Genomic DNA, 15,397 nt, shown 5'->3' with positions numbered 1-15,397 from the left:
ACATTTTTTTTTCTTCCGAAAGGATATATTGTTCTTATTGTCAGGTTGCCCTCAAGTTAACCGAAACTCCTAGCACCCCTATAAACAGTAGATGGAAGCCTTGCTCTACCTTGCACCATCAAAGAATATAGATATCCGTTTTTCCACTGATTCTATGAGAATAATGTAATTGACTTTTTTGAGAAAGATTAATTAAATACAGATTCTCAAATGAATGGTTAATATCTTTAGTAGAGCAACTTTCTAATTGGAAATAATGTCTGGTAACTTGCCTCTACAATATTTTCTTAAATATTGGAGGATGGAAAGAATGTTCTAAAAAATTACTTTCTTTTAGTGCATCTTCATTGATTTTTTTAATTTCTTTTTTAAAAATTGATATTTTATTGTAAGTTCATAAAGAACGTGGATTTCCATTGTTGCACATTTCTCCCCCTGAACTCCCCTACCCTCCAGCTCAATTTTTTGAGCTGCTATAGCACAGACACAAGTAGATTGTTTCAAGAAATAGAAATTTATTCATTTGCAGTTTAGAAGGTTAGAGTCTATACACTTGTGCCTGTTCCAAAGAACGATGACCCAATAGAATGTAGATATTATCAAACAATGTATCATTAATATAATATACAAATAAAAGCTTCCTTATGTTAATTTGAAACTAATTGCTGCATTACACTGACAAGGAAAATGCCAGAAATTTGAGCTGGATTCAAAAGAGGCCATAGAGTGAGGGATATCTTTGCTGGTGTCAAATGGATCTTTTCTGAAAGCATAGAACAGCAAAAAAGCATTATCTTTGCAAAGATATTTAATTATGTAAATCATAATCCACCTCCATGGTGGCTCCTCTTGTTGGCAGCCAGGTAAGGGAAGTTTCTGGGATCTTTTGCCTTGTGTGTTACTGTCCTTTTTGGCTTTCAAAGCCCTATGTGCGGCCCCTACCTTTAGAGTAAGTCTAAGTTAGGTTGGGGTTGAGCCTGGGGAGCCTGCTCCAGGTCCTAGCTTAAAATCCTTTCGGACCCTTGGACCTGTGGCTTGCCTTTAATTATTTTTGGTGAAACATTCTTCTAGGTCGTTTAACCCTGGTATGTAGACTTGCTGAACAGAGGTAACTTGTGGTTGCTGTGAAGCCGAGCACTGTGACACTGATGAGTCAAATGCAAGAATGGTTATCCATGGTGGGCAGTGTTTGGTGAAGCTCCCCTATTAAAACAAGCTTGGAAGCAGGAGTGGCATCCACTTCCACAATAGCTTGCCTCTGGAAACCCTATGAAGCTGGAGAGAGGACAAAAGTTATATAGGAGGTGTCCAGGAATTTTGTTCATAGGGTCGTTATGAGTTGCCTGCGACTTGATGGCACATAAAAACACCAACAACAGCATAGAAAGAGAGACCAATGGGCCTAGTGAACAGAAAGCTGTGCTCCCAAGTCAAAGGTTGGTGACTCTACTCCGCGGCCCTCAGACCTGCCTTTTGTTTTTTTGTGAAACATTCTTCTAGGTTGTGTAACCCTGGTTGTGTAACCCTGCTACTCAATGGCACTTAACAACAACAACAAATCATAAGAAATTTAGATAGCATTGTGAAGAATAGGTATCCCTAACAATTTTATTGTACTCATGAGCACCTCTACATAGATTAAAAAGCATAAAAAGAATGAAGAGAGAAATCGTGGTTTAATATCAAGACAGGGGTATGTACATGAAGGTTGTATTCTTTCACAACGTTTATGAGATCTGTGCGCTGATCAAATAATCTAAGATTATATTTACATGTGAAGATTGTACATGATTTTAGGATTAGAGGAAGACTCATTAACAACCTGTGATATGCAAATAACACAACATTTCTTACTAAAATGTAGAAATCTTCAGTATAGATTGAGACTCAATATCAAGAAATGTATAATTGTCACAACTAGTCCAGTAAACATCATTATAAACAGAGAAAAAGTTGAAGTTGTCAAGGATTTAATATTAATACTTTTGGAAGTAAAAGTCAATAAGTCAAACAACATATTGAAATGGACAAATCTACTGGTAACTGGTAACTACTTTAAAGAGTTTGAGAGCCAAGATGCCATTTTAAAGAATAAGGTATAACTGACTAAATTAATAGTATTTTCAATTTAATGACTTCAATTAAAAGAATAAGGAAAGACTGAAGTAGAATTGATGGCTTTGAATTGTGGTGCTTGCAAAGAGTATTTCACTATACCATGGATGAGAACAGAGCAAGGAGATACTGCATGGTTCAAAATCAGGAAGGGTGTATGCCAGGGATGTATTCTATCTCCACACCTTTTCAATCTATATGAAGAACAAATAATCTGGGAGGCTGGGCTGTATGAGAAGGAATGTGTCATCAGGATAGGAGGAAGAGTGATCAACACCCTGCATTATGCAGGTGAAACGAGCCTGCTTGCTGAAACTGAGGAGGACCTGAAATGCTTGTAGCAGAAGGTCAAGGACTATAGCCTTCACTGTAGATTAAAACTCAACATCAAGAAAACAAATATTCTCACCAATGGGCCAATTGACAGCATCATTATGGATGGTGAAGAGATTGGATTGTTATCAGTTTGTTTGGCTCCATAATCAACACTCTTGATACCAGCAGCCAGGAAATTATGAGATTAATTGTATTGGGAAAGTCACCCATCACACGGACCTCTCCAGCATACTGAAGAGCAACTACATCAGTCTGGTCTTTGCAATTGCTGGCTATGCTTCAGAGAGCAGGACAATGACTAGGGATGATAGAGGGAGAATTGATGCCTTTGAGCTTGGGGCTGGACAAGGGTGTTGAATATACCCATTGACTGCTAGGAGAACAAAGAGGTTTGTCCTAGACAGGGTTAGACCAGGCTGCTCTTTGGAGGCAAGTCTTCTGAAGCTTTGTCTGGCATCCATTGGACATGTTACAAGGAGGGACCAGCCCTTGGAGAGGGACATTATGCTTGGAGTGTGGAGGGACATTGTAGGAGAGGCAGACCCTCGATGAGATGGATTGCTTCAGTCACTGGGGCAATGGTGGAAAGTTTGTCAGAGACAATAAGGTTGGCACAGGATAGAACAGAGATTAGGGCTGTTGTACATAGGGTCACTATGAGTCACAAGCGTCTCGATGGCACATAACAACATGCAATTTGAATCAACCAGCTTCTCTACAGAAGAAGAATGGACAATTTCCTCCCATATAATTAATTGCCCCCGAAAACCTGATGCAGGATTAGCTAAGAATTTGTTATGCTTTGATGGCACACAACAACACCACCAAGAATACAAATGAATCTATCTTGGAAGAAGGGAAGTCAGGGTGCTCCTTGGAAGCAAGGATAGAGAGGCTTCATCTCTCATACTTCAGGCATTTTATCAAGTGGGGCTGGTGCTTAGGGAAAGAGTTCATGTTTGCAATTGTTTGAGGGCCAGTGAATGAGAGGAAGGCTTTCAATGAGATGGATTGACACAGTGACTGCAGTAATGGGCTTATATGCAGTTGATATTGTAAAAAGTTCAGAGCCAGGCAGTGTTGTCTCCTGTTGTTCAAAAGATCACTATCAACTAGGGTCAACTGGATGGTAAAAAACAATAATGTGATGAAAAGTCTACAAGTTCAGTTACAAAAAGTATTAAATGGCCACTTTTGAGTCTCCTTTTCATAATAATTTTCAGTATTTTTTCACAGAAATATTTAACTAGAGTTTTACTTTATAAATATGGATAGGAAGAGACAATATGAGTTTGTTTTATGAGAGTGAGGAAGAAGTATCAAAATACATAGAATTAATTTAAATTTATAACTACTTTATCAATAAAAAATCAAATGAGATATGACACTGTGAAAACTTATTACAATCTATTTAAAAATGTTAAAAAACAAAAATATCACTTGAAGCCTGAGGTGCTACTGATACAAATATTGGTATTTTTAATTGCCTCATATACTATGAAAACTGGAGACTGAATAAGAGGAATCAAAGAATTGATGCCTTTGAATTATTTTGTGGGAGAGAATACTGTATATATGATGGACAACCAGAACCACAAGTACACTCAGAATACTTTGTAGCAAAGGTAATGAAACTTCATATGTTCTTTTAACATCAGGAAAGACCAGTCTGTGGTGAAGAACATTATACTTGATAAGGTAGAAGAAGGTCAGTGACAAGAACATCCTCAATAAGATGGAGTGATACAGTACAGCTACAACAGTGGGATCAAATATAACAATGTTTATTTATCTAGTATAGCACCAAATTGGGCACTGTCTCTTTCTTTTGTGCAGAGCATCACTGTGCTGTTAGGTATTGTCAAGTTGGAACTGACTCATAGCTGATCCTCAGAGTTTTCAAAGGCAGTGAATTGCACTGGAGAAGGTTGACCAGCTTTCTGCTGAGCAGCAGCTGGTGAATTTGAACTTGTGAGTTGGCAGTGCAGCTCCTTAACAGTAGAGTACCTGAACTTCCTATGTAGGTCACTATGAGTTGGAACCCAATCAATGACAACTCATTGTTTTGCCTCAATATGATTAGAAGGATTCATCAAGTTAAGTGGGCTCATCTACACAAAGGGTGGTTTGTAATGTAAATGCTTGAACAAAGCAAAATGATGATGAAAGAAGTCAATCAATGACGATTGGCAGTTAATGACTCATTAAATGTTGAAATGATACTTGTTTTATTTTTGGAAGAAGATACTTTCTTTAAATGAATGACCATTTCATTGAAGAACATTCTTTTTTCACAGAGTCACTTAGTTGTTCAAATTTAGATTTTTTTTTCTTTTAAAACATTTTTTTTATCAATTCTATAGATCTGAGACAGAAGAAAGCATTGGCAGCAGCAAGGTTTCCACCAGTGCAAGTGAGTATTAACTAATAGTGAAGCTAATTATTCTGTGTCATATGTATTATATCTTTGTCTAAAAGCACTTAATAATTCTTATTTTTGAACCAAAACATTTGCTTTTTATGTTTTTCATCATTTTAATTATAGGCCATGTCTATAATAATATACAATTACACCTGACTTTGATCTTAGCCTCTACTCTATGAACTGCACTGATGGAAGGTTTTCTACCCGTCCATATTAGCAGGAGTTTATAAATGGAGGATATTTTTTAAGGATTGATAAGTAGAAAATTTATATGCTTATTGCTTCTCATTGTCACCTGAAAAAGAGGACTGATACTCTAAGAGGTATCATATATGGCTACAGTTATGTTCCTATCACAGAGATAGTAAAATTGTTAGTAAGATAAAGGTTTAGAAATGCCACTATTCATTGTCTTGACTCATTTAGGAAAACTTATTTAGGTGTAAAATTATAAGATATTCAAATAAAAACATTAATACAATTAAATATTCTTTGTAATGAACTGAATGGTGTCTCCCCAATATATGTGTGCTAGCTTGACTGAGCCTTGACTTTCAGTAATTTGACAATTATATAATGCTATGATGTACAGTTTATCCCCCATGATCTGTTAAGCTAATTCATTTTTTAAAATTTATTATGAATTTCAATGAAAATTTACAGAGAATTTAAATTTCCGTTCATTTATTGTTGCATTTTTCTCTCTTCCCAACCCTCCCCGTTAGTACACTACCCTCTTGGGAAAGTAAAAGAAAAATTCTTTCGTTGTTTTACAAACCCTCCCCCAGGTCCACTCCACCATGTAGCCTTTGATCTTGATCCCTGTCAGCCAATTAGTTTTTAAAGAATCAAGACTGACACTGTTAAGTGCTGTGAAGTTGAGTATAACGCATAGTACCCTTATGAACAACTCCATTGTAGACTGCATCATCCTTATCATCCTTACCACATTGGAGTCCATTGCCACAGACACCATATCAGTCCATCTCATTGAAGGTTGTCTTCTCCTTTGCTCACCCTCTACCTTTCCAAGCATGCTATCTCTTTCTGAGGAATAGCTTTTCCTGATAACATGTCCAAAATACATACGATGAAGCTTCACCATCTTTGCCTCTAAGAAAACTCTAGTTTTCATTTCTCTTTCTCCAAGACACATCTGTCTGTTGTTTTGGCAGTCCATGGGATGGATACTCATCACTGTTCCCCAACACCATAGGTCAAATGAATCAATTCTCATCTTATCCTTATTTATTGTCCAGCTCTCCGATGTATAGTGAGTAGGATACAACACTCTTAATTCCGTCATATCCTTCATTTGATGTAAAGGAAATTTTCCTGAATGAATGTTCATCTTACAAGAGATAAAAGGAGAGAAAAGCAAACATTTAATGGAAAAGTGAGTAGTTAGAATCCACTGTAAGAAAAAAAAAACACAGTCTGCTTCTGTTAGGATGAATAGCCTTGGAAAACTGATGGATTGTTAATATTACTTGGGATCAACTCTATAGCAACTCTATAGCAGTGAGTTAGGAGATAACTGACACTAAGAAAGAACATCAGGGAGTGGATCATGTTCTAAAAGTCAATGTCACTGTGTTGAGAAGCTCCTAGACACAGAAGAAGGTGAAGACACAATGATAACTAAGGAACATGGGCACAATGATGTTGAAAGGTTACATTTTTCTAGATTGGACAAGAAGAAAGCTTTGACATCGTTGCTCTTCGGAACTCTAAAGAGGTGGCTGACAGCAGACTTTTTCAATGCAATTCGTCTTTTTATTTCCTGACTGCTAGTAACTCAATGGTACACAACAACAACAATAACAACAACAACTCTATTATCTATCATCTATCTATCTATCATCTATCTATCTATCTATCATCTATCTATCTATCTATCATCTATCATCATCTATTGTAATATAGTAGTGTAAGACACTTAAATTTACAAGGAGGAAAAATGATCACTATCAGAAATTAAACTAATCTTTATTTTCCAACTATTTTTAAAATAATTTAATAATTTTTTTTTACTTTTTCCACCATATTTATTTCATGTCATGATTTCTTAATCCTTTTTAAGTTGATACAGTTTGGGGAAATAAATATTTCCTCTTGTTCCATGTGTATCGTTGACTGGAGTGGGAAGAATAGAATATGAGAGAAGAGGCAAGGGTGAAAGAAATGAAAAAAGAAAGACACAGAAATAATTTAATAATTTTATTGTGCATTTACAGAGATTTTGGATTTCAATTCATTCATTGCTGAACTTCTCTCCCCGCCTAACCCTCCCCTCAGCCACCCCCCCCCCAGTTTGCTCCTCTATTTCAAAAGTAAAAGAAACACTCCCTCCCTGGTACACAATCCCCCCAGCACACCTCCCACCGCCCCAAGTACATTCCACTATGGAACCTTAATTGTGGACTCTTGTGATAACCATAATACCCTATTATAATACATCGCTTTTAAATTATTCACTCCCTTATCTGCTTCAGTGCAGTATACACAATTTATTCATTTTTTTCAGTCTTACCCCAACCCTTATATCAGTCCCATTTTACAACTGTGGCACCATGCAATACTTGTCCTTTTGCAACTGAGATATTTCACTCAGCAAAATGTCCTCCAGGCTCACCCATTTTGAATAATATTGCATGAGTTCCTTGTTTTTCAATGCAGCATACTATTCCATTGTGTAACTATACCACAGCTTCTCTATCCAATCGTTTGTTGATGGGCACCTGGGAACTCCTTGCTCTTGTGAACAGAGCTGCGATAAACATGGGTGTGCATATATCTGCCTGGATGTCAGTTATGGTCTCTTTGGGATATATTCCCAGTAGTGGAATTGCTGGGTCAAATGATATCTCTATTTGCAACTTTTTGGAAAAGTGCCCTACCACCTTCCACAGTGGTTGCACTACTTTACACTCCCACCAACAGTGATAAGGGTTCCAGTTTCTCCACAACCTCGCCACCATTTGTTTCTTGCTGTCCTGTTAAATTTTGCTATTCTGGCTGGGGTGAGATGATATCTCATAGTTGTTTTTATTTTCATCTCTCTTAGAGCTAGGAATTTTGTCTTCTTTGGTGAAGTGTCAGTTCATATTCTGTGCCCATTTTTCAATCGGATTATTTGCCTTTATCTTGTTGTGGTGCTCAAGTATTTTATAAATTCTAGATATAAGTCCCTTTTCTGACATGTCATTACCAAATACTTTTTCCCAGTCTGTGGCTTCCCTTTTTACCCTGTTGGAGAAGTTTTTGGATGTGCATACAGATTTAATTCTTTGAAGGTCCCATTCATCTATTTATCTTCTCTTGATTGTAGATTTTTCAGGATACTTAGAGGACTGTTTTTGTTGTGGATTAGGACTAATAGAGTTCTTCCAAGCTTTTCTTTGATGAAGTTTATAGTCCTTTGTTTTAGCCCTAGATCCATGATCCACCTTGAGTTGGTTTTTGTATATGGAGTGAGGTGTGGATCTTGCTTGAGTCTTCTGCAGATATTTTTCCAATTTTGCCAGCACCGTTTGTTAAAAAGGCTGTCGTTTCCCCGCTTAACTGAATTCATTTCCTTGTAAAAAAATCAGTTGACCATATGTAGATGGGCTGATTTCTGGGTTCTCAATTCTAATCCATTGATTCATGTGTCTGTCATTGTACCAGTACCATGCTGTCTTAACTACCACGGCAGTGTAGTAGGATTTGAAATCAGGGAATGAGATGCCTCCTACCTTTTTTCTATTTTTAAGGAGTGCTTTGCTTATTTGGGGCTTCTTTCCATTCCAAATGAAACTGTAGATTACCTTTTCCATCTCCTTGAAGAATGGGATTGGTATTTTTATTGGGATTGCATAGAACATGTAAATTGCCTTTGGTAGTATTGCCATTTTCACAATATTGAGCCTTCCTATCCATGAACAAGAGATATGCTTCCACTTCTCCAGGTCTCTTTGTTTCTTGTAGTAATGTTTTGCAACTTTCTTTGAATAGGTCATATGCAAAGATTCTTGTTTTATAATCTTTATCAAAAAGTAAAAGAAGAGCTAATTTCATTCAAAGCAGGGAGTACAATAAAATAAGAAAGGAAAATAAAAATTAACTGTAAAATAAGGCAAGGCAAAAGTTAGTATTTTAAAATGATTAATAAAACTCAAGAAGTTTACAAGCAATTCAAAATAATGAAAGAAAAGTTATATGAGTTAACACTGACAGTAATTAAATGGAATTCTGTTTGTTAAGATAAGATCCCTTTAAAACTGATCACGGTAGATCTTGGGTAGAGTGAGAAAAGTGTGTAAGAAAACTCAAAGGCTTTAAAAATATCAGGGTTACTGGTCTGATAGATATGAGTAAAATCTCAAGAATCCCTTAGTCACCCTCAGAACTTGAAACAAAACTCAATTCCTTGGCTCATCTTTCAGTCAAAACATTGTTGGTTTTTTTTGTTATGTGCCATTTAGTTACCTTCCACTCATAGCTACCCTGTTTACAATACCTCTGAATCCTGCCCTATCCTTAGCCAATCTCATCATCTCTAACATACCTAATCCCATTTCTCAAGTTACCGTGTCAATCCATCTCATCCTGGGTCTTCTCCACCCTTTTAAGCATGATGTCCTTCACCAAGGACTGGTCTCTCCTTCCCATGAGCCCAAAGTATGTGAGATAGAGCTTAAAAAGCTTTGCCTCTAGGGAGCAGCTTCATTTCAACCTCTCCAGGACAGACCTATTTGTTCCTCTGGCAGGCCACAGTATGTTCAACACTCTTCTTTAGCACCTCAACTCAAAGGAATTGATCCTTCTTCTATCATCCTTAGTAATTGTCCTGCTCTCTGATGTATACCAAGTAATTGTGATCACCATTAATGGATCAGGTGTACTTTAGCCTCCAGACTGACATCATTGCTCTTCAGTACTCTAGAGAGGTCCTTGATAGCAGATTTTGTCAGTGCAATTTGTTTTTGGATTTTCTCACTGCTGGTGCCAAGAGTGCTAATTATGGAACAAAGCAAGCTGAAATTGTCAACAGTCTCAGTCTCTTCTCCATCTATCTTGAAGCTGCCAATTAGCCCAGTGGTGAGAATCTTTGTTTTCTTAATGTTTAGCTTCATTCCATATTGAAGAATACAGTCTTTGACCTTCTGCAGCAAACACTTCATGTTTTCTGTAGTTCCAGCAAGCAAAGTGGTATATCTGCATAATGTAGGTTGTTGATGAGTCTTCCTCCAATCCTTATGCCATATTCCTCCTAATAAAATTCACTGTCCAAAATGATCTGTTCTGCATATAAATTGAAAAGCTATGGGGATAGGAGGCACCCCTGGTGCACACCTTTCATGATTCTGAACCATGCAGTGTTTCCCTGCTCTGTTCTGACTACTGTTTCCTGGTCCAAAAATAAGTTTTGCATGAGTGCAATTAAATGCTCTGGGATTCCCATTCTCCTCAAGGTTAGCTACAATTTGTTGTGATTCACACAGTGAAATGCCTTTGCATAGTCAATGAAACACAGATAGACATACTTCTGGTACTCTTTGCTTTTTGCCAAGATCCATCTAACAGACTATGATGACTCTAGTGCCACTACCGCTTGTAAACCCAGCTTGCGCATCTGGTAGTTCTCTGTTGATGTATTGTTACAGTCATTTTTGAATAATCTTCAGCAGGATCTTACTTGTATGTGACATTAGTAATATTGTTTGACAATTTTCACAACACTCTGTCAGGTCACATTTTTTTTAATGGAAATATAGATCTCTTCCAGTCTGTTGGCTAGGTGTCCTCCATATTTCATGGCACAAACTAGTCAGCTCATCTAAGGCTGCATCTATTTGTTGAAATATATCAACTGGTATTCCATTGTTTTTGGCCTCTTCTTTCAGAGTAGCATGAATCACCTCCTTCATCACCATTGCCTCTTGATCATATGTAGTTTCATGAAATTCTTCTCTGTCAGCCAATTCTTTTTTGTATAGTGCCTTCTTTTGATGTTTCTTGAGTTGTGCAACTCAAGGTTTAATTTGTTCTTTAGTTCCTTCAGCATAAGAAATGTCAAGCTAGTTCATCCCTTTTGACTTTCTGAGTTTTGCTCCTTGCACATTTCATTATACTACTTTGCTTTGTCTTCCTGAGCTGCTGTCTGAAATTTGTTCAGCTCCTTAGCTTACTGATTTTTTTTACCCTTTGGTTTGACTTCTTAGTGTTGTAGTGCAATATTCAGTCTCCTCTGGAATCCATCTTGGTTTTTCCCTTCCTCTTCTGTATTTTTAATGACTTTTTGCTTTCTTCATGGATGATATTTCTAATGTCCTGCCACAGGTCCTCTGGTCTTTACTTATTAGTTTCCATGGCCTCAAACCTGTTTCTGATATGGTCTTTAAATTCTGTGGGATAGACTTGAGATCAAACTTTTGTTCTTGTGGATTTGCTTTGATTTTTTTTTAGCTTCAGTTTGAACTTGCATGAGTAGTTGATCATCTGTTCCACAGTCAGCACATGGTCTAGTTTTGACAGCTGATATTGAACTTCTCCATTGATTTTTCCCCCCACAGATGTAATGAAATCCATGTGTATAGTCATTGTTTATGTTTCTTATAAAAGGTATTTGCAATGAATAGGTCATTGATTGTACAGAATTCTATCATTCTATCTCCAGCCTTATTTCTGTGACCAAGTCCATGCATTCTCAATATTAATCTTCTTCCCTTTTCCTAAGTTTTGCATTCCAGTCACCGTTATTATCAAAGCATCTTGCCTTTATGTTTGGTTGATTTTCGACTGCCCACGTTGGCAGAAGTCATCTCTTTCCTGCTCTTTGATCCTGGTTATTGGTGCATAAGTTTAAAAGATAATGGTAGTAACAGGTCTTTCTTGTATGTGCATGGAATTTGTCACTCACAACATTTTATTTTCAGTTGGATCTTGAAATGATCTTTTAAACTATGAATGCAACTTCATTTTCCTCACCTTTGCATTTTCAGCATAGTAGATCATATGATTATCTCATTCAAAATGTCCCATGCCAAGTCATTTCATTTCACCAATGCCTAGTGTGCCATTTCTTTCTTAACAATCTCCTGCCTTTCTACATTCGTACTTCTCACATTCCACAGTCCAGTTAGTAGTGGCTGTTTGCAACTGTTCTTCCTCCTTTGTGATTCCAAGTAAGAAGGCTTTGCCTCTTGTGCTGTGTCTGCTAGTCTATTCTAAGTGTTATCTATTGTACATGTGAAACCTGTAATTTCAGGAGTAAATGTCTAATCTTTCTCCTTAATCTGTCTTAATTCAGATGTTTGACTCTATAGCAGTATCTGACAGACAAACATGTTGTCCAAAAGAATGGACAAGAGGCCTCGGTTATTATCCAGGTAACTGGTCAAGTGGTCCTGCCCACCAGCCCCTTTGGTGTATGTGTCTTGTTCCCACCCCCACCCTGCTATCATCCAGTTCCGTTCCCTCTCCTTGCACTTCAGCACATTTCACCTCCTGCTCCTAGCCCCATCTAGTTTGATGGCTCAGATCTCCATCTACTTCTGTCTACCAACTTCCTCTCTACTCCCAGGTGATGCTGGTGTTTCTGGTACAGGTGGGACCTCTGTGTGGTGGGAGTAAGATTTCCTCATCATCAGTGGCAAGGGCTTGGACATCCTTCCTGTAGACAGCCCTGTAATAAGGAGCTCTGGGTGTTCTAGTGCTAAGGAGTTGTACTGGCAACCCACAGATACATGGTTCAAAAGTGAAAGGCCAGTCTGACTTCTTAGTCTATCTTAATTTGTAAGCTTTACTAAAACCTTTCTATCATTAGTGATCCTGCTGATATTTGAAATATCATAGGCATAGTTTCCATCATCACAGCAATACACAAGCCATCCCAGCACAACAAACTAGTAAATTAGCGGTGATATTGGTGATGAATACTGACTGCATCATTAACTGTTAGAAGAATGAACAAATGAATCTTTGATAAAAAACAACAAGAATATTCCTTAAAAGGTAAGACTGCAAAACTTATGCTCACTTACTTTGGATTTGTCTTCAGGAAAGACAAATTTCTCAAAAAGAATGTAAATTTAGGTAAAATAGATCTGCAAACATGAAGTAAATCCTCTAAAAGTAAGAGAATTTGTCTAAATGGAAGGTAATTTGACCCAAAAGTCACAATCTGCTCAAACACAGAAATATGCATAAAAATGGCATAAGACCAAGCAGGCAGCATTTCATTCATGCATCAGATTGGTATGCGTTAGGGCCAATTCAATGGTGTGTGCGCGCGCGCACACACACACACACACACACACACACACACATACACACACGGGAAATATAGCTTGGGAAAATGCACAAAGCACAAAATATTGTGTAGATCATTTTAAGGATATTAGAGTCAACTGACAAAGATTTTATGATCAATTACGGTTTCCAAATTCTCTATTCTGTTTTATTGGAATATTTGTCCACCCTTGTTCAAATCCCATGTTGTTTTAATTACTCACTGTTGTCAAGTTGGTTTCAACTCAAAATCACTCTCCACAGTTTCCAAGGCTATAAATCTTTATGGGAGGAGACTGCTCATTTTTCTCCCACAGAGCAGCTGGTGCATTCTGTCAACCTTCTGGTTAGCAACTCAATGCATTATACTCTACACTACAGAACCATTTCACTGTCTTAAATATTGTAGTAATATTGTAGGAAATAACCAGCCACATTGAGGATTTATCAAGCAACTGAAACTCTTACACTTTGTTTATGGATGGGTGAATTACAGCAACATACTAACATTTTTTTTATTATCATCTGAGTGAATGCTTACAAAGCAAATTAATTCTTCATTAAACTACTTCTACAAATTTTACTTTATAACCTTAGTGTTGTTCTTAATTGGTTCCATTGGATACACTATTAGTTATAGCAATCCTAAAACAATAAATTGAAACTTCAGCCTATTCTGCATAATCTCTGTAATCTCTGGCATACTCAAGTTCACTGTGGTAGTTACCATGTCAATCTATGTCCTTTTGAATTGTACTCTTTTTCACTGACCTTCTGTCTTTCTCAGCAAGTCTTTTTCCTAGGGATTGCCCCACCTGAAAACATGGCCCCAGTATGTAAGATAAAAGTCAAGTATATAAGACCATACTTGACTTTCAGTACCACTTGGTTGCACTTTTTCAAGATAGACTTGTTTGTTATTTGGCAGTCCATTCAGTATTCTTTACCAACACCACAATCCAAAAGCATCTATTCTTCTTTGGTCTTCCTTATTAATTGCTGACATCATTGTTCTTTAGCACTTTGGAGAGGTCTTGGACAACATACTTCCCCAGTACAACATGTCTTTTTATGTCTTGACTACTGCTACCATGAGTGTTGTTTGTGAATCCAAGCAACTGTAATTAGTTCACAACTTCTTAATTATAATAGTCAAAGTGTAATCACACTTTCCTCATTTTCTCCAAATAATTGTCATTTTCATTAAACCTTCTATCCAACACCTTTCTGACTCCATGACATTATTGTTAGGAAAATGGTTTTTATCTAATATAGTTGATTATTCTAAGGATTGAGATACTCCCTGGGATCATTAGTCACCATAGAGTGCTGTCCATTGTTGACTGAAAGTTGAAACATGTGAGTTCTGGATACAACATACTTTTGACTACTTTGAAAGCTCAACATGCATATAGCCCTTTTAAATTATTATTCTGGTTTATTTACAACATTTGAATATATTGTTTCCAGAACAAATTCTTCCAGTTTTCCTCAACCCCTCATCAAATTTATTAACTCCATAAATAATATCCCCTTCCCCTACATATCTTCATCTCTCTACTTCCTCGCTTTCTTTGGATCCTTATACTCATTCTACAATAATAGTTTTTATACTGTATTTGTCCTTGTGGGACTGAGTTAGTTCACTCAGCATAATGCTCTACAGTTCCTCCCAAGTTAGGTAATAATTTACAAAATCATTGCTTCTGCATGCTGTGTAGTATTCCATTATGTGAATGTACCATAATTTAGCAGCTAATGTTAGATGGATCTTAGCTGAAAGCAGGGAATACCAGAGGAATGTCTACCTGTGTTTCATTGACTATGCAAAGGCGTTTGACTGTGTGGATCATAACAAACTGTGGCTGACTGAGAAGGATGAGAATCCCAGAACACTTGATGGTGCTAATGACACCCCTATACTTGGACCAAGAGGCAGTCATCAGAACAGAGCAAGGAAACACTGCATGGTTCAGAATTGGTAAGGGCGTACACCAGGCATGTGTTCTGTCTCCATACCTTTTTAACCTGTATGCAGAACAGATTATCCGGGAGGCTGGGCTCTATGAGGAGAAGTGTGGCGTCAGGATTGGTGGAAGATCTATTAACTATCTCCATTATACAGATGACACAACCCTGCTTGCTGAAACTGCGGAGGACCTGAAGTGCTTGCTGTAGAGAGTCAAGGACGACAGCCTTCAATACGGACTGAGGCTCAATGTCAAGAAGACAAAGATTCTCACCACT

This window comes from Elephantulus edwardii, unplaced genomic scaffold (genome assembly GCF_000299155.1).
Source record: "Elephantulus edwardii isolate Elephantulus edwardi_28Jun2011 unplaced genomic scaffold, EleEdw1.0 scaffold00279, whole genome shotgun sequence".
Taxonomy (NCBI): domain Eukaryota; kingdom Metazoa; phylum Chordata; class Mammalia; order Macroscelidea; family Macroscelididae; genus Elephantulus; species Elephantulus edwardii.
This window is presented reverse-complemented; position numbering follows the sequence as displayed.